The sequence below is a fragment of the Trichechus manatus genome, unplaced genomic scaffold (genome assembly GCF_000243295.1).
Source record: "Trichechus manatus latirostris isolate Lorelei unplaced genomic scaffold, TriManLat1.0 scaffold00014, whole genome shotgun sequence".
Lineage (NCBI taxonomy): Eukaryota > Metazoa > Chordata > Mammalia > Sirenia > Trichechidae > Trichechus > Trichechus manatus.
In genome coordinates, this window is record NW_004443950.1 from 3,924,416 (window position 1) to 3,945,542 (window position 21,127).

Here is a 21,127-nt window from a genome sequence, read left to right on the forward strand (position 1 = left end):
GTCAGGAGTATTTGAAATAGCTTCTGGGGAATTGTACCATACCCTTCACCCTATCTGAGAAACTTTGTAGGACAATGATGGAGGAGGAGGGGGTCTCTGAGCAGAAGAGTGGCCAAATTTGTCTGGCAGGCATTGGGGAGGAGGACAGATGAGGAGCAGATAAACCTAGAGTTATGCTAGGAGGGTTTTCGTGAAAGTCAAAATGAGTTAAGACAAGGGCCTGAAATAATTCGGGGAGTTGGGGATGGAGAAGAGGAAAAGGCCTCTTGGCTTCCAGACTGTCATCAGCCTGGTTCGGGTCCTCATCTCTGACCTAGGAGGCTAGGACAGCCAGGAGACTATTCCGCCCCTCCCAACCTCTTCCCAGCAAACAAGCCCAGTTCAGATCACGTGACTTCCGCAGCTTAAACCTCTTCACTGGCTTTCCATAATCTTAAAATCCAATGCCTTTACTTTTTTACTTTGGGTGGCCAGGTCCCTGCCAACCTCTCCAACTTCGTCTCGCCCCGTTCTCCTTTCAGGGCACCGCGCTCCAGACACACTGACCCTCTTCTAGTTCCTTCCCATCTGAAGGAGCTCACCCTTTGTTGCTCTCCTTCCTAACTACCACAACGCTTTAAAATGACTGTACTTGCTATTTTGTGTGTGCATGTGTGTGTGACTGTGTGCCCACTCCCCTACCAGAATGTAAGCTCTAAAAAGGCAGGCATCTTGCCTTCTTGTTCATGGTTGCTTGCTCATAACAGGTGTACAATAAGTATGTGTTGAATGAATGACTGTAACACCAATGAGGCAGCTCTGTTAGGATTTGATGACTGATTGGAGAAAGTCGGCATGATTTCAAGGTTCCTTGCCTGAAAATTCAAGGAACCCTGCTGGCACTGTGGTTAAGTGCTCAGCTGCTAACTGAAAGGTCAGCGGTTCAAACCCACAGGAAAAGGATGTGGCAGTGTGCTTCCATAAAGACTGACAGCCTTTGAAACCCCATGAGGCAGTTCTACTCTGTCCTAAATAGTCACTATGAGTCAGAATCGACTTGACAGCAATGGGTTTGGCCTGGAAAATTGAGTTGTGATTTTGGTACCTGGGATTGTGAATCCAAAAACAGAAGTGGATTTAGGGAAATGAATTAAGTGTGGGTTGGATGTATAAATTGACGGAGCTCATGTGACAACTAGAATCCCTGGGTTGTGCAAACAGTTAAAGAGCTCAGCTGCTAACACAAAGGTTGAAGGTTCAAGCTCGCCCAGAGGGCCTCGGAAGAAAGGCCTGGCAATCTACTTTTGAATAATCAGCCATTGAAAACCCTGTGGAGCACAATTCTACTTTGACACATGTGGGGTCACCATGAGTTGGAGTTGACTTGATGGCAACTGGTTGTGTGAGAGCTACATGGAACTGCCAAGTAGATAATCAGAAGTATGGATTTGTAGCTAGCTCGCTACGGAAGTGGGGGCTGGGCATGTAGAGTAGGAATCATCAAACGGTAGTTGAATTCTCCTGAGGACTGTGTTTCTAATTGGGCTTCCGCTGCTCTCTTCCAACTTTAAAAGAGTATTCCAATGGTGAAGTCCCTCTGGTGTTGCAAAGTAATGCTGTTTTAGTTTTATTAATTAGGATAATTAGTAAGCATAAACCTTATACTTGTATGTCAAAAGCTTTGAAAAATAGGAAGGGAATATTAATTAACTCACTAATTATTTTCTTCAAGTAGTGGGCCTTTGTTGAGCACATACTGTATGAGAAATTAAGTACTAGACACGTGATGCCATCCCATTCCTATGGGAGACTGTGTGCTATATAGTCCAGGTTACATGAAGGAAACTGTAGACTAGAGAGGCTAAGCTTCTCTCTCAAGCACACACAGGAAGTGATTGTCAAAGATGGAAGGGAAGGAGGGCAAAAGTCCCCATCTCTACCACTTTGGTCGGAGGATATATTCTTTAAACTTAGATTAAAGAAGCCAATAACAATGCCTACTCCTCACCATCAGTGACTTAGCTGAGGTGTTCGTGGTTGAGGACTTGAAAGGGGTTGGAAGCTCCCCAGCCTCCATGGTGTTAGTTGGTTTTTTTGAGCAGTAATTGTCCACGTAGCTTGACAACAGGATCTAGTCATATCTCTGAGTTCCCAGTCCCACCTTCCAAGTCCACAGTGGTGCACAAGACAGAATTGTCAAATGTTGGGGTTTGCCTCTTTCTACGACATGAATTTAGAAAATCAAACATAGAAGCATTTTATAGCTGTTTATATTATGTTTCTTGGAGAACTTTGATACTGCATTCTCTTCATGGGATTAAAAATGTGCAAAAAACAAAAAACAGCAAAAATTGTCAATGCCTAGAACCTCTGTCAGTTCTTAATGACCTGGGAGTAAGAATTGAATTTCCATCTTGGCAACGAACTTATCTAATTGTTTCTCATGATCCAGAAGGTATTGTCTTCTTGAAAAGGCCTTCTTCATTCCAGGTAACTTAAATTGATTTTATCTCTCTTTGCCACTTTGAGAAACTGAAAGCCAGCACTTGGTCGTCTCTCACAGACATACAAAAAAAACCCTGGTCTAAGACTCAGTGTGTACAGAGGTCAGATCTTCAGCTCGAGAGTACAGTCCGCAGCCCTCACTGGTGCAGCATTCAATACAACTCCGTGTTTGAAGTCTAACTCCAACACTTACTAGCTGTGTGACTTTGGGCAGGTATCTTGACCTCTCTGACCTTCATTTTCCACAAATGTGCAATGGAAATAACAATTCCTACATTGCCAGCAGGTGGCATAGAATAAATGAGGTCATGTATCAAGAGCCACTATAGCACAGAAATTTACATTGTTCATGTCTGTATTATTTTCGCAATCCCAGGTTCTAGAACAATGTAAGGGAAGAATTTAATACCTCATGCTTCTTTTTTAACTCTGTCCAGTTTCTTCAGCAATCAACTCACTTTTCTGTTGTCTCTCTCTCTCCTGAGCAGCAATGGACTATAGATGGCATAGCACACCATAGTTTACTACCCGTGGGGAACTGGTGGAGAGTTTCCCTACCACCAAATTAAAAAACATAAGTAATGATAAAATAAGACCAATTTTCTGGTCAATGAATTCACCTATGTTTAATTACAACATCTAGTATAATATTGACAAAGCAATAGGTAAAGTAGCTTTTAAGTGTTTTCTTAGAACACAATAAGCAAATTTACATGACTATGAATTGTATTTAATTGGATAGAAACTACATATCAAAAGATGTTTGTAAATTAGATGAGCTTATCAAGAACTGCATAAACTTTGACATTTCCAATGTAAGGAATTGCATATTTGATATATTTTCACTCATTTGTTTAGACTGCCTTTTTTGATAGACACAATTCTTCTCTGAAAATATTTAGATTTGAAGACATATAATTTCATGAGGATGCTTTTTTTTTTTTAACAGTATCAACTCTGATGAGTTTAATTTAGCCACTATTGGAAATTATTTTCGGATGTGGTAATTTTCTCCCTCTTTTTTTCCAAACACTAACTGGGATGTGAAAGAAAGGGTAGTACTTGGAAATATAATTTATCTCAAATTATCTTCTCTCATGAATTAGTTAATTGTGCGTGTTGGATCCACAATCAACGCTCATGGAAGCGACAGTCAAGAAATCAAACGACTATTGCGTTGCGCAAATTTGCTGCAAAAGACTTCCTTAAAGTGTTAAAAGGCAAAGATGTCACTTTGAGGACTAAGGTACGGCTGACCCAAGCCTTAGTATTTTCAGTCACCTCATATGCATGTGAAAGCTGGACAATGAATAAGGAAGACTAAAGAATTGAAGGCTTTGAATTGTGGTGTTGGCAAAGAGTATTGAATATACCGTGGACTGCCAAAAGAACGAACAAATCTGTCTTGAAAGAAGTACAGCCAGAATGCTCCTTAAAAGCAAGGATGGCAAAACTTCATCTCAGGTACTTTGGACACGTTATCAGGAGGGACCAGTCCCTGGAGAAGGACATCATACTTGGTAAAGTACAGGGTCAGCGAAAAAGAGGAAGACCCTCTATGAGATGGACTGGCACAGCGGCTGCAACACAAACCGTTCAGCCACAGATTAGACAGGCCCATAAAACAAAATGAGACTAATGGGGCACAACAGCCCAGGTACATGGGCTAGAAGGCAGGAGGGGCCAGGAAAGCTGGAAATACCGAACCCAAGGTCGAGAAGAGAGAGCTTTGACGTGTCTTGGGGTCGTTAACCAATGTTATAAAACAATATGTGTACTAACTGTTTAATGAGAAACTATTTGTTCTGTAAACCTTTATCTAAAGTACAATAAAAAAAAATTAACACAAAGAAAAACGAAAAAAAGCTGAGATTTTTAAAGCTAAATGCATATTAAGTAAATAGTACATGTGTTACTCAAATATGTTGGGGGCAGGGAGAAGAGTGATGTTGAATTCAACGGTGCCTTGAGGGTGTCCAACCAGCCTAGTTATGGATGAGGGAACTGAGGTTCTGGCAGGCAAGTTAACTTGTTTCAAGAGGTAGAGAACCAAGAAGAGGATCTGGAAAGCAAATACAGACATCCTGCTTGTGACCCAAATCTCAGGTCCAGGTAAACTTGAACTCCAGATAGGGTTACAAGTCGTTAAGTCATTTCTCTCCCGCCCACCCCCCATATTGGCATGCCTTTCCCCTCATATCTGCCATTGCTCTACTTAAATGTACCCTCCTCAGAGACACCTCTGCTGATCACCTTATATAAAATAACACTCCTGCTCCCTGAGCCCCTTTCTAGCCCCTTATCCCATTTTTTTCCTTTCACTGCACTTACCACTACCTGATGTTATAATTAATATATATTTTATTGTCTGTCCCCCCGCCCCCATAATGAAAATGCCATGAGGACAGTGACTTTGTGCTGTTCACCTCTGTATACCCAGAACCCAGAGCTGTGCCTGGCATATACTGGGGCCTCAAGCGACATTTGCTGAACGAATGGAATGAGTAACAATAAGCATTATCGACACTAGCCTTTTCATTTCTGGTTTCAATTGAGTGAAGTTGTTTCATTCAGCTTTTTCTTTCAAGTCCGATTGTTAATAGCAGTGACAATGTCAAACCAAATGAGGACCAGAGGAGATATAGTGGAAGTAACTGCATTCTCTCTCCAAAACACAGGCATTTCCGGTATTCGAGGGCTGAGAATTGTCAGCAATTATTGACTCTTATTGGGGGTTTCCCTCTAGCTTTTGCAGGCATCCCAAAAGCTAAAACAAATAAACAAAAAAACCATCCAGTAGAGTCCAACTCAGTGACTCTACAGGACAGAGTAGAACTGCCTGCCCCCACAGGATTTCCAAAGCTGTAAATACTCTTTACAGAGGCAGACTGTCACATCTTTCTCCTGTGGAGTGGCTGGTGGGTTTGAACCACCCACCTTTCCATTAGCAGCCAGGCGCTTACCCATTGCACCACCAGGGCTCCCTTCCAAAAAGCTAGAGCACCAAAAAGTTAGGCCTCCCTGTGCCAAAGAAGGGACTATCCAGGAAGGGAAACAGCCTTAGGTGAGTTGTACAGAGTTCTTCGAGCATTTTTCCTCAAACTCAAATGTTCAAATGAAAGAAAACTTCAAAATCCCAACCTAATGACCCACAGGATGTGGAGAGCTTTGCCGTGAAGTTGTTGTGAGTTACCATGGAGTCGCTTCGACTCATGGCGACCCCATTTGTTACAGAGTAGAACAGCTCCATAGCTTTTTTGGTTATAATCTACATGGAAGCAGATCACTAGGCCTTTTTGCAGTACCTCTGAGTGAGTTCGAACCCCAACCTTTAGGTTAGCAGTCAAGTGCAAACCATTTCCGCCACCTAGGGACCTTCACCATGAAGTTAAAAAAACAAAAACCAAACCCACTGCCTTCAAGTCAATTCTGATTCATAGCAACCTATAAAAAATAAAAAAAAACAAACCTGTTGTTGTCCAGTCGATTCTGACTCGTAGCGACCTTATACGACAGAGTAAAACTGCCCCATAAGGTTTCCAAGGAGCAGCTGTTGGAAACGGGACTAAAGTAGCGCTAAACATTCTGCCGAATATTGAACATCGGTTCTCACCTACAATGGTATGCAATATACACGTAATCCCTTCTCCGAAAGCTCAAATGGACGATTTATTAACTGCCTAGTCTGTTCTAGAAACTGGGCCCACTTACTATGCATAGTGATTTCCTTTTTAATTGCTCAGTGTTACGGATAACACTCCAAATAAAGAATATATTCTGGAAACCACTGACCATGTGGAAACTATTTCTTTTGTGATTTTCTGGCAACATGATTGAAGCCCCGAGGAGCCAAACATCTCATAGCCATGCTATTTTCCACTTGTTTGTGATTGGAAATGAACAAGGACAGGGCACTTCTTATGGGTATCACCAATAACCATGGTGACTGTATGTCCCGGTTTTCCCCGAGACGGTCTCAGCCTCTGTTGATGGTTCTATAGTAATTTTTAATAGTGCCCCTGTCGTTCTTCAAAGTGACCCATTGTGGATAATAATTTATATGGTCATCCTACCAATAATTTTATCCCACAGTGTGTTGACAGTGTAATTGGTTTTCAGTGGCCCGTAGAGACTTTTCCCACAACTGCAGAAAGGTGATTAGCTTATTCTAAAAAGGAAAGATAAAGGAGGGGACATAAAACTTAATCTCATTAATCTTAGAGAAATACTCCAACATATTCCCTTCTCCTATCTTTGCAGACTGTTTTAAGACTTATTTTTAAAAAAATAAGTTTAACTCCCTTCCCCAGGATATATAAATACTGAAAATAAAAAATTTAAAGAAAAAGATTGTTGAGTTCATAATGTTTATATGGAAACCCTGGTTGTGTAGTAGTTCAGAGTTCAGCTGCTAACCGAAAGGTCGGCAGTTCGAATCCTTGGAAACCCTGTGGGGAAGTTCTACTCTGTCCTGTAGGGTCGCTATGAGTTGGAATTCACTCAGTGGCAATGGATTTTGTTTGGTTTTGATTGTTTATATAGTTTTATGTTCTGTATCTGTCACTTAACATAGGAGCATTTTTTTTTTTAATATCAGAAAAGATTTTTTTTTTTAATCTTCACTTGAATTACTGCACAATATTATGTGATGTGGACCAATCACCACTTATTTGATCACTGAATTAGCAAATATTTATTAAACACCTTATTATAAACTGGACACTATACAGAGCCCAGGGAAAACAACAGTAGCAGGGTGATCTAGTCCTTGACTTCATGTAGACCAAGTTCTAGTAGAGATGTTCAGAGAGTAATCAAACATGGACACAAGCATATAACTAAAACATGTAATTACAAAACACAGGGAAGTAAGCAGTTACAATGGAAAATAGATTGCTTCTTCATGCTGTTATATATTAAATGATTAAATTAATCTATCTGTACATAAAGTGATGTCTATATCTCGGATTATTTCCTTAGAGTTTCCTCTGGATTCCAAGAAGTGAGATTCTGAGAAGTAGGATTGGGAATCAAAACATATTAATTTTTTGTGGATTTTGAATACGTATTTTCAATTATTTTGTAGAAGTATTTCTCCCATTTATAGCTTCACCAGTAATGCACTTGACTACATATCCCAATATGTCATCATATTTCAGGTTCCTGAATTTTTAAAAGTATCATATATTTTTCATGTCCTGGATTTCTAGTGAAATTTGATATTTCATGTTTATTAGCACTCTGCAATTATCATCTATGAAATATTAGCTTGTAATGTCTTCTGATCCATTTTGAGGTATGCTAGATTATTTTTATTTTAGATGTTTAAGAGATCTTTCTATGCAAAGATTATGAACATGATGTTTGGCATTTGCTAAAAACATTCTTACATTTTGATGTTTGATTTTAATTTGTGCTTTTAATAAATTTTAAAATCATACCATTGAATCCTTTGCAATTTTTCCCCATTGGTTTTATGGTAAAAAATTCTATTTAATTTTTGCTTATAGTGTGAGATAAGTGTTAAAGTCTTTCCATATGTATAACTAATTGATGCAGATCTATTTATTAAAAATACAGTCCTAAGTATTTATCCTTAAACATTTTATCCTTAATAAAGACTATATTAAAAATACTGTCTTTTCCTATTGAATTACCTTGGCACCTTGCTAAAAATCAATTGACCATAATGCAGGAGTCTATTTGTGGACTATCTATTCTGTCCCATTGATGTATATGCCTATCCTTATACCAGTACAGCACTGTCTTGATTACTGTAGCTTTATATTAAGTCTTGAAGTCAGGTAGTATAAGTGTTCCATTAGTTGGTTTTCAAATTTCAACAGTTTATATTTCCTGCACCAGACATGTGACCTAAGGGTTAAACCATTGCCATTGAGTTGACCCCATATGTTGTAGAGTAGAACTGGTCCTTAGGCTTTTCAAAGCTGTAACCTTTCAGAAGTAGATCACCAGGACTTTCTTCCGAGGCACCTCTGGGTGCGTTTGACCTGCCAACTTTCAATGCTTGATCAATTTCACCCCCCAGGGACTCTTAGATGGACATCACTCTTCCCTTTCTTAGTTGAGAGTAGGGGTGGGTATTAGCAATCCCCTCCTCACTGCCATTATCTCTTCATTGCATTTAATCTTTTATAAAAGGGTTTGAAAAACTATTTTACTTCAGGCTATGTTTGCTTTCTCCAGGGCAAATATTCCTGAGGCTAGATGCACAAAACATCTTGGCAGCCTCTATAAAATCGAGGAGAGTGAGACAGAAAATATAAGGAGAATCAACTCTGATTAATATTTAACAAAACTATTCTGCCGTATGATTTGTGTGCATGTGTGTTGGGGTAGGAGGGACAGAGAAGAGCATGATAAATAAGTTAAATATATAGCTTGTCTCATAGAGATAAGTGATAAGGAGGATAAAAAATATATAGCCAAGAAAGTAGAAAGGAATGTTCACTGGGAAGAAGGTGTTCAACTTTTAAATAGTCTGAGCAGGGAGGCCCTGAGCGGTACAAATCATTAATGTGCTCTGCTGCTAACCGAAAGGCACTTCGGAAGAAAGTCCTGGTGGTTTACTTCCAAAAAATCAGCCATTGAAAACCCTATGGAGCACAGCTCTACTCTGACATACTCAAGGTTGCTATGAGCCATATTCGACTCAATGGCAACCAGTAACTGGGCCAGGGAGGGGCTCAGTGAGAAGGTGATATTTGCTTAAAACTCTAAAGGAAGTGGGGAACTAATCATGCAGACATCTGGTGCGGAAGGGACAGCGAGTACAAAGGCAACTAAACTGGAAGGCAAAAGAGAAACCAGGGAAAATATTTGCATGAAATATGGCAGGTAAAGGGATCCGATCTTTAAGTTGAATGGCTCATGTAAATCAATAAAGTATTAATATATACATGAGTAAGGATCAGACAAACTACAAGAATAAATCACCTGGCTAACCAGCAACCAGAAAAATCATGTATATATTGCAGCCTCTAGTAATCAAGGAAATACACGCTTAACTAAGGCAGCATTTAAACTGCTATATTTCAATTAAACAAGGATAAAAACAAACAAAAACCATTCAAATTATAATAGCAAAACTGGCAAGAGTTCGGAGAAACAAACACTTGCGTGCTTTCGTGGCAGAGTGTAGATTGGTACACTCCTTGGGGAAATCAATTTGGCAATGTGTATCAGGAGTCAAATTGTCACAAGAGCAGTCATTCTGCCTCTCAGAATGTTTCCAAATATGGGAAAATATGTGAATGTGTATATACACAACGGTGGGCAGTGGTATTAGCAGTGAAGTAAGGGTCCAGCAACCCAGTAAGAGTGAAGTGATTATGGTACATTCTCTCCATGGATTACTGTCTAGCTATTAAAAATCATGATTCAAACATGACTGAGTAACATGACAACGTGGAAAATGCTTATGATACGTCGTTAAATGGGAGGGAAAGGAGTCGGTGTAGAACATTATATGTGTACCGTGATTATAATTTAAGCTTATAAACTGCTTTCACGAGTGCACCTGTGTGTGTGTGTGTGTGTGTGTGTGATTTATTCCTCTTCCATGTGGAAGAAATGATGGCCTCCAGGAGGTCCAGGTTTACATAATAATTCAAGTCCATGAAGCCAGAGAAAAACTGAGCATCTCTTCCTTGATGGTTCCAGCAAAATCCAAGAGAAGACTTAGACTGGCATGGAGTACATGGCAGTCCCCAAGCCAGTCCCCACCATATTGTACTCTATGGGAAGGGTTTCTTAGAGAAAAGAGTGATACAAAGGAGTTAAGATAGGCACGTTGAGCAATAGAAGCTCACAACTCTCACAGAGCTTTCAGTATGGCATTAACATCTTCCCTTTAAAGTCTGCCAAGAATAATCCTTTGTCCAGAGGAAAGCAGGAGGAGATAATAACTCTCTCTCTGCCCTGGCCACACCACCACTGAAGAATGATTTCTAGATATGAATAGCTGTCAAAAAGTATCGATGAATTAACATTCATCCATATGGTAAGGGTCTCAAAACCATTTCACAAGGGTAAAGGCCAAAGGCCCATGGCTTGTTAGATTAGAAAACTGACTTATCTAAAAAGATCTCAAGGGTTATCCTCTGGGGTAGGATTTGGCTTCCTCCAGGTGGTCCCATAGGACTAGTGGGTGGGAGTAGTAATAAAATAAATTTATCCTCTGTGTAAGGAAGGACATATAAGACATAGGATTTATGTCTTTGTAAGATAATAAGCTCCGCATAACTGGAGGTAATCAAGGAGATGCTGTATAATCACTGATTAGGGATGTTGCTTATATGTATTGTGGGGAATTAGACTAGAATCTAAGGGTCCTTCCATTTTCTTTCCAAATCTACATATTCTCACCAAACTCAGCAATGTTAGAGTTGAGTGGGTTTATTAAAGGCCTAAATACCTTTATTTCTTAATGTTAAAATTAATATTTCTTTGTAGCCTTATTTTAGAAGAATCCAGTTTTTTCTTTTCTTTCTGCTAAAGAAGAACCAAATGGGACTTTAATATCAAAATTCTTAATGCTTTGCCTTTTTGCTTCTTTTGCAGAACATATTTGATTATTCAACCCTGCATTTTCAGGAGGTGTTGCTCATATTTACAAATCGCCATAAAATGGGGAAATTTGAAAGCTAACGTTCAACTTGCATTTCCATAAGGTCTGCATCTGCAGCTGCTACATGGCTTCATTTTCTAATGATTTCTGAGTGGAGGTGACTCAGTAATGTTGGCCACCTAAGTGACAGTTTCTCATAGATTCATTATCTTATAAATTCCTTCAAAACTTATGCCTTCAGGTCTTGACATTTGTAAGTGTTAAAATCATGTTTCTGTTTTAGATCCAAAACTCTAGGCAAACAAGAGACTGAAGGAAAAGGAAAAAAAAAATCAGTTTACAATGTGTCTGAAGTTGTTAAAAGTCATTTTGATAGAAGGGAACTCCCAGCTTAACAATTGCTGTTTTGTAGGTTAAAAGGGCCAAGTATTTGCAAATTCATCTTGTTCAATAGAGGAAGAGGAAGAAGGAGGAGGGGAAGGAGGAAAAGAAGGCAGCAAAGATGAAGAAGAAAAGTAACAATAAAATTAAATGTTAACCAATAGCAATTAAATTAAATGACAGGTATTTCTCAATGAATGAATAGAAATATCAGAAACAATAAGAGCAAAATCAAGACCTCGGTTGTAATGAAAATATCCCTACACACACACCCACAAATGAACTTCAATCCATACTTAATACCTTATACAAAAATTAACTCAATGTGGATTATAGACCTAAATGGAAGACCCAAAACTATGAAATGTCTAGAAGAACATGTAGGAGGAAATCCTTGCGACCTTGGGTTAAGCAAATATTTTTTAGCATGATCCATGGAAGAAAAAAAAAATGAGAAACTAAACCTCGTCAAAAATTAAGAACTTCTCTTCAAAAGAAATTGTTACAAGAATGAAAAGACAAGCCGCAGCTCAGAGAAAAGATTTGCAATCACTTATTTGATAAAGGACTTGCATCTAGAAACTCTAATGTGTACTTAAAACTCATGGATTAGAAAACAATCTGATTAAAAATGGACAAAAGATCTGAAGGGATACCTCATTAAAGAAGATATACGGATGGCAAATAAACACATGAAAAGATACTTAACAGCATTAGTCATTAAAACTCCTTGCCGTGAAGTCAATTCTGACTCACAGCAACCCTATAGAACGGAGTAGAACTGCCCCGTAGGGTTTCCAAGGCTGTAACGTTTATGCAAGCAGACTGCCACATATCTTTCTCCCGAGGAGCAGCCAGTGAGTTTGAAATGCCGACCGTTCGGTTAGCAGCTGAGAGCTTTAACCAATGCACCAGTAGAGCTCCTTATTAGTCATTAGGAAAATGCAAATTAAAACCACAAAGCGGTATCACTACACACCTCTTAGAAGAGGTCACATAAAAGAATAAACAAAATCAATAACAACTAACAACAGCAAATACCAAGTGTTGCTGAGAACCCGGGGCAACTGGACTCTCGTACATTGCCAGTTGGTTGCAAAATAATACAACCAATTTGGAGAAACTTTTGACAGTTTCTCATAACATTAACCTACCCACTCCTAACTATTTACCCAAGTAAAATAAAAATCTATGTTCACACAAAAAACTGCAGGCAAATGAACATTGTGACTTTATTCATAATCACTAAAAGTAATCACTAAAATCACATAATCACTGTAAACAAACTGCTTCATCCAATGAAAAGAATAAATTATTGATACAGTCAACATGGATGCATTTTAAATGTATTTATGCTCAGTGAAAGAAGCCATCCTCAAAAGGCTACACATTGCATGATTTCATTTACGTGACCTTGCAAAGACAAAACTATAGGCACAGTGAACAGACCAGTGGTTGCCAAGGCTTGGGGGTGGAGGGAGAAATTGACCACAATGGGGTATAGGGAATTTTGCTTATATCTTGACTATGGTGGTCCTTATGCAACTGTCTGTTTTTGCCAAGACTCGCAGAACCGTGGACTTAAAAGTGTGAAATTTACTGTATATAAGCTGCACATCAATAAAACAAAGAAAAAAAAGTTCTAGGTTACAAAACTTTTTAGACATTAATAAACAAGAGCAACTTCATCCTGTGCCATCCTCCCAGCAGGCTTCCTGGTCTCGATCCTAAACCCCAGAAGGTGGGGACTTAGTTGCTTGGCATACCTATGTGTACTTAACATAGGGTGGGCCTACTGCCAACACCAGGCAGTTTCTCAAGCTGCCGGGATGCAGTCCTCAGCTCCCATTAATCCCATTAAGAATGAGCCAATGACTTTAATTTGGATTCCTGATTGAACTATAAACTACTCTCCATCTGCTTTCTACTCTAAGCAACAGATAGGCCAACACATCCTGGAGAGGAATTTGCTTAAATGCTTGAATCGGTGAAGCGGGCAACTGAAGATGTTGTTGCCAAAGCTCTGTCTTAGGTAGCTCTCCTTCAGTCCGAGTGTGAGAGGGCACATTTTCTTTATGTATCCATTCATCACTCTTAGGCCCATCTGCCATTGGTGGGGTGCAGAAAGGTTACTGCATCTGTTCATACAGATGATATGAATGTATTTTTATCATCCGTTTGTGCTATTCTACTGAGTTTGGCAGGCTTGACCCCAGCAGCCCTTGTTCAAGAAGAGCTCCTGGTGTAGGCAGAAAGGGATGTTTTCCTATCGGTGCCTGTAGTCTCACGTTTTTGCTTGTATTTATCTTAAATTTAAGGAAATAAACTGTTCCAGTAGAGCTGGGGGCTTTGCCTTGTGACGGGAGCAGAGACACTTCTAGAGCCTTGTTGCTGTTTTTGTTAGTTGCCGTCCATTCGATTCCGACTCATGGCGACCCCATGTGTGCAGAGCAGAACTGTGCTCCACTGGATTTTCAAGGCTGTGACCTTTCCAAAGCGGATCCCCAGGCCTTACTTCCAAGGAGGCTCTTGGTGAGTTTGAACTGCCCACATTTTGATTAGTATTACAGGCCTGAACCGTATGAGCCACCCAGGGATTCCTTAAGAGCCTTGTCAGTACTCAAGAGCTCGCTCCAGGAGAGAGGCTGAAGCCGAACTGGGAATCCCAGAAAGCTCTGTGATGAAACACAAATTATAGAAGTGACTGTCCTCAGCTCAACACATTCTGTCCTTACCTTCTCAGTTTCATCACCAATTCCACCCTCCAAGGACCAAGCTGGTTCTTTGGGGTTTTTGTGGTGGAAAATAAGGAGGCGAGTGGGAGGCAGAAAAGAAAATGAGGGTCTTGTGATGGGACTAGAGGAGAAATATTCAGGTTGTATTGAAGAGGGAGATGGTGGAGTAGCTAGAGTGTGTAAAGAAAATGAATGGAAGAGAAAAGTGGTATTTTAAGCTGCATTGTTGTGATTTACATTCAAGATATGTTAGAAAGGACTTGAGTTAGTTTGCCATTAATTTGGGTAGCTCAGCTATTGTTGCTTTTAATTCTTGCTCGTTTGTTCCTAAATTTTACCAGCCCTCTGCGCCTGCATCACAACTTGAAGAAGTTTTGTTTTGTTTTGTTTTTTAATCTTAGATCTCTTCCCATTTATTTAGATCTTTTTCTGTTGTTTTGTTTTTGCAATCTTGTACAGTTTTCAGTGTACAAGCCTTGAACTTCTTTTTAAAAATGTATTCTTAGGTATTTTATTCTTTTTGATGCCATTGTAAATAGTTTTTTTTTTTTCTCTTGATTTCATTTTAGAATTGTTCATGGCAGGTGTACAGAAATACAATTGAATTTTTATATTGATCTCATACCCTTTGACTTCACTGAATTGGTTTATTAGTTCTAGTAGTTTTTTAGTGGATTACCTAAGATTTATATATATAAGATCATGTCGTCTGCAAATAGAGATACTTTTACTTCTTCCTCTCAAATCTGAATGCCTGTTCTTTCTTTTTCTTGCCTGTGTCCTGGTTCCCTAGGAGTCGTCTCTGAGTCAGAGTAGCTTATTGTTCAGTCAGTGTTTGGTCAGAGGTTGAGTTTAAGGCCCTTGGGCCTATGAGGCTTCTACCATGTGTTGATGGATCAATGTGTGGGTCGGAGAATGCATTCAAGTCTAACCCACATCCTGCTCTGAGTATTCCTGAGTAGGTGCAGCCTAGCATTTACTGTGATCCCCAGAGTTGACTGTGATCCCTGAAGGACTCTTCTTGGTTATCTTTTTCCTTAATTCTTGCTATTAAAATTCTGACTGCTTTGACATTTTGTTTGTGTGGTGGAGCTACCAGGCTTCTCTTAACTGCTCTGCACCAAGATCTGCAGCATTCTCTACAATATCCATAGGCATAGAGTTCTCCACACTCTGTACAAATAAAGTCAGAAATGCAGAACTCTTGGCCCTGTGGTGTGCCTTTTCTGCGGGGCAGTACTCTCGCACCATGGCAACAGAACTGGGGGCAGGAGCCTGCTTTTCCTGGAGGAACACTCCTCTCCATGAAGGGGCACTGAAGGGGATGGAAGACTCTGGTATTTACAGCTCACCCCTCCTGCTATGAAATCTCCACCCTCTGAGCACACTGGCAGAGGTGATGGGGCCCAGCATTCTTGGCCCATGGTGCCTGGAGTAGAGCTACCTCCAGGAGTGAGGCTGGATGGAGGACGAAAGCCTAAACCTCTCAGCAGTTCTTAAGTAGAAAGAGCCTCTGCAACATGGGGCCCAGGGGGCAGGGGGATGAAAAACACAGGCTGCCTGCCCCACCTAGAATGAAACTATACTCCCAGACTATGAGTTAGGGGAAGAGGGAACCTCCATCTTCTCGGCCGTAGCTGCCCAGGCTAGAGTGTCCAGGGTAGAGTTTCAGTGACAAGGAGCTGAGTGGAGGTTGGAGGTGAGGTGGAGGGTGGAGTGTGGCCAGGGAGAAGGCTGTGGCTCAGATATCATGGACTCTTACTTTTCTTACTGAGATTTATTCGATTTTTTGAATGAATATTTCTTCATTTCGGTATATCCTTATGACAACTTCCAGACACACTAAATAATTGGATTTTTTGTTTGATTTTTTTTGTTATGTTTTGTTTTATGATTTTCACCAGTTAAATTGTTCTTTTGCTGGGGAAAGGGTCCACTGAGCTCCTTATTCCACTATTTCAGAAATGCTTGGAATTATTTTCTTCCCGGAGCAAGTACATAATGTACTGAATCTGGGAATGAGTGAATGCTTTTTTCCATACATGACCTCCATTAGCTTACCTTATCACTTTGATTTTATCTATATAAACGTCTACCCCTTAAGCTTAGATTTTGGAAATTCTGCTCCAAATCCACCCTCCCCCCACACACTCAGTTTTCATTTATCTTTCTGAGCTTTCTATAAAAATAAACACAGTTGAGAGTGTTTATAGAGTTCTTTCAAATCCGTGGCTTTATTTCTCTGTAGCAGATTTGTACGTGCTTAGCATATGGTTGGGACTTAATAAATGTTACTTTCCTTACTTCCTACCTCTGCATCCCTTATTGTGCTATGCCTTTAGTATAGATGCTACTCAAACCAATCTTAGCTTCCTTGCGAGACTATTCCATCTCTAGGGGGTAAGGACACCAGTTTTTCCTTCTCTAAGTTTCCCATGGAGCTGCCACTATACTTTTTACGTGGTAGACACTCAATACCTGTCTGTTCAGGGCATCTCCTGGGGGGACAGGGGGTGTGGACCAGACTGGGTGACACTGTCAGAGGGGGGTGACATCAAAGTGACTGTCTATAAAAATATCCCCGTAGTTAGTTGTAACAATAAAAACATTTTTCATAAGCCCAGCTTCCACGTATCGATTTACCTACAAGGCTAAAACTCTATGCTAATTTACCTTATTAACGTTCTAATGCACTCCGGTCAGAGTTGTCATTATTACCCAGTTACAGTGATGTGATTTCCTCTGCATGCGCTATAAGCATGTTTTCGTTGCAGCCAGGGTTTTTACAGTCACTGCTTTTGTAAAATATTCTGGTGTTTTAGCTACAATATTGTGGTAATTAGTATTTGTGAACATATATCAATAACTTTTTTGAGAATTAAGTAGTAATTAAAGGAAAAGTGATGCATGGGAATTACAATTTATGAGTAACATTAGTACAAAAAACATTACTAAGAATTCTATATGGTCTGGTACAGGAGGAAGTCCACGGTGGGGGATGACACCTTGAGTTACTGCACTGGGTGACACCAACCCTAGTGATGCCACTGTGTCTGTTAATTGATTAATTGTACAAAGTGAAATTGCCCATGCTGGAGTGCTTCCAGTGGAAGGAAAGGTAGATAGAAAGTAGCAAGAAAGAGACCAGCATCAGGTTATGTGTGTTTTAACAGTAGACCAAGCTGTGGAGGAGACTCCTAGGCAACCTCCCGTAATCAGCTGGACTAAACCTCATGCTGGTTTGAATGGTCTGGGTACATGAGAGGTTGGGCAGTGTAATACCTGGGTAAAAACAAACATATCATCACAAAAGGTGAGAAAGAGGCTGCCTTAGTTTCCTAGTGCTGCTGGAACTGAAATACTACAGTGGATGGCTTTAAAAAACACAAATTTATTTTCTCACAGTGCAGGAGGCTAGAAACCTGAATTCAGGGTACTGGCTCTAGGAGAAGGCTCTATCTGTCTGTCAGCTTTGGGGAAAGATCCTTGTATCCTTCAGATTCTGTAGCCCCAGTGTTCCTTGGTTCCTTGGCAAACTTCATGTGGCATCTATCTTCCTCTGCGCTTGCTTGTCTCTGTCTATGCTGTTCCTTATAACTCAGCAGTGACTGAGGACATACCCCACAGTGATATGGACTCATTAACATAACAAAGAAAATTCTATTTCCGAACGGGATTACACCCACAGTTACAGGGGTTAAGATTTCCACCTCTCTAGGGTTAGAAGAACACACCGGCATTGCTAAACATGGATTGCAGGAGTTTACGGAAATCTTGCAGCAAAACTTTGCTGGGATAGCAGAAAGCTTTCGGTGCAAGGAGTGGAGAGAGACCTTCCAAAAGAAGCTGATATTTGCACTTGAGGAGCCCTAGTGGCACAATGGTTAAGCACTTGGCTGCTAACTGAAGGGCTGGCGGTTTGAACCCACCCAGCGGCTCTGCCTGAGAAAGACCCATCAATCTACTCCCGTAAAGATTACAGCCTAGAAAACCTTTTGGGGCCATTCTACTCTGTCACATGGATCACTGTGAGTCGGGATCAAACTGAAGGCACCTAACAACAACATTTCCTTTTGTGAGAAACCGAACCAGAGGATAGGAGTGACAGCTGGATCAAGAACAAAGTTTTGTATTGAAAAAAACAGACTGTTCTCTTTAGCGTCATGCAGGGGTCAGGAGCACCAGACAAGTTACAGAAATATATATGTTTATCATATATCAAAGTAGCCAGACTGTCTGCGCTCTGTGGGTGGGCAGGGTGGAAATGACTTTGACAAGGGAGGGAGAGAGTCTGTCTGTGCGTCTGATGTTGCATGTGTGGGCTGAGAACCCTCAAACATATGGGAAATTTATGAGGACGGACCAGAGTTCAATAATGGAGACAATCAGGCTGTATCACTATGCACAGAACATTGCCCTGGCAGGGAGAGAGAGGAAAAAAAAAAACCTCTTTGATTAGAAAATGCCTTCAAAAATTTTACTTCAAATATTGCACATTAAAACAATAATGCCTGTCCATTCAAGAGTATCTAAAATATTTGGTAAAGTAGAAACAAAGGGTGAAAACAACCCAGGCAGGATTCCACTATCAACGTCTCCAGTCCCTGACAGATGCAATCAGTTGAGCACTCTACTGCTAGCTAAAAAGTTGGCAGTTTGAACCTACCCAGAGTCCCCTTGGAAAACAGGCCTGGTGATCTGCTTCTGAAAGGTCACAGTCTTGAAAACCTTATGGAGCAGATCTACTGTGCAGACATGGGGTCTCCACGAGTCGGAATCAACTCGCTGGCAACTAACAACAAGTTTCAATCTACTTCGTTTTGCTTCTAGCCTATTTTCTATGCAAGTTTTACATGGTCACAAGCATATTCTGAGCACAATTCTGCAACTTGTATTTTTGTCTTAACAATATATCATACATATTTCTTATATTACCAGTTTTCCATAAGCACCATTTTAATACCTGCATAACAGTCCATCATATGGATGTGTTATCATTTAATAATTTCTTTTATTACCTATTTAGTTTTTTTTATTCTATCAACAAAATTGGAAACTATGGTGTGATGAACATATTTCTGCAAATATGTTTATACATATTTATTTCTCCCTATGCCTTACGTTATTTCCTTTGGATGGATTTCTGGGTGTAGAATTGCTATCTCATAATAACCCTATATGAACATTTTTAAGACTTTTGATCCATTAATGCCAAATTGCTTTTTAAGACTTCTGCATCAATTTACATTTCCATGCAGTGTATGGGAGTTCTTAGAAAGATAAATATTAAGACACTGAAAAATAGACTATTCCAGAGTCTCTAGGAAGAGTTAATGAACTGAGCTGCAGGGTATAACCTAAGAGATGAAAGGTAATAAAATCATATACAAGGACGTATAAATAGATAATATTCTTGGCATACACCTCAGCAATGAGTGAGTGCTTGTTTTCAGATTACCGCCTTTATTCAAGACCCAACACACATGGCACTGCCTCCATGATGCCCTCCCACATTATCCGTTCCCTTCGAGTTGATTATGATTCACAATGACACCATGTGTTACAGAGTAGGACTGAGCTGCGTAGGGTTTTCTTAGCTGTACTCCTTATAGGAGCAGATAGCTAGGCCTTCCCTGAAAGGGGCTGCTAAAATACCAAAACCAAAACTGCTGCCGTCGAGTCAATTCCGACTAATAGCAACCCTATAGGACAGAATAAAACTGCCCATAGGGTTTCCAAGGAGCGGCTGGTAGATTCGAACTACCAACTTTTTGGTTAGCAGCCTTAGCTCTTAATCACTTCACCATCAGGGTTCCAAGGGGCTGCTGAGAGGGTTCAAACTGCCAACCTTTTGGTTAGTAGCTGAGCGCCAACTGTTTGTGCCACCCAGGAGCCTATCTTCTCACGTTACTCCAGTCAGATGGATTACTCTTTTTTCTCACTGGTTTTCCTTCAGAACTCTTCCTCTGCCCCCTCTTATTGAGTTAGTTTTGCCCATAACGCTTCCTCAAGTTCAGCTTCATTACAGGTGTCAGATAATGCTTGCTGAATTTATTTTGGATGCCCAAAAGCCACAGGAACATGAAAAGAAAGGAGGCAGGGAGAAAGGCAAGCAGGGGAAGACTATGGAAGGACAGGACGAAGATCTTAAATTGCTTTCCTGTGCAGAATTTACTTTCTCTTTGGTCATGACCAAAAGACAATGGACATCAAGACTTTCTGAAGCCCTAATGAGGAAAGACTAAAAGAAAACTGGTGCAGGCAGACCTGAATGAGGCTGAGGACATCCTCTGTGAGGGAATATAGGATTGAGTGACTCACACTTCGGGAATGTGCTAATGTCTGTGTACTGTGATAGTGTTTTCTGGAGATTGTAAACCAGACGTCAAAGGAGCCTTGATAGCATAACAAGTAAGCACTAGCTGCTAACCAAAAGGTTGTTGGTTTGAACCCGCCCAGTGACTCTGCAGGAGAAAGATCTGGCGATCTGCTTCTGTAAAGATTACTGCCTTGAAAACCCTATGGGGAAGTTCTACTCTGTCACATTGGGGTCACTGTGAGTCAAATCCACTTGTCAGCAACTAATAACAACAACAGGCCAGGCCACACTACCGTAGGTGATGCTGAGGGTGGGGAGGGGTATTTTTTAAAGGGAATGGGTGCTCCAACTTTTACTCATCCTGAGAAGTCAGTAAGTAAAAACGAGCCAGGATGAAGAAACCTGACTCTTTTCTACAGAGCCAAGGCTGGGTAGTCTGTGTCCCTATGAGCAGCAAAGCACACTGTACTTTCTTCCGCTATAATAGAATCTTCAGTAGAATCTCACTTACAGTGGTGGCCACATCTCAGCTGCTGATGTGGGTGTCAGGTAAAGGCCTATCCCAGGACTGGAGGGAAGGGAGCTAGAGCAGAGCAAAGGCGTGACTTGCATAGTCAC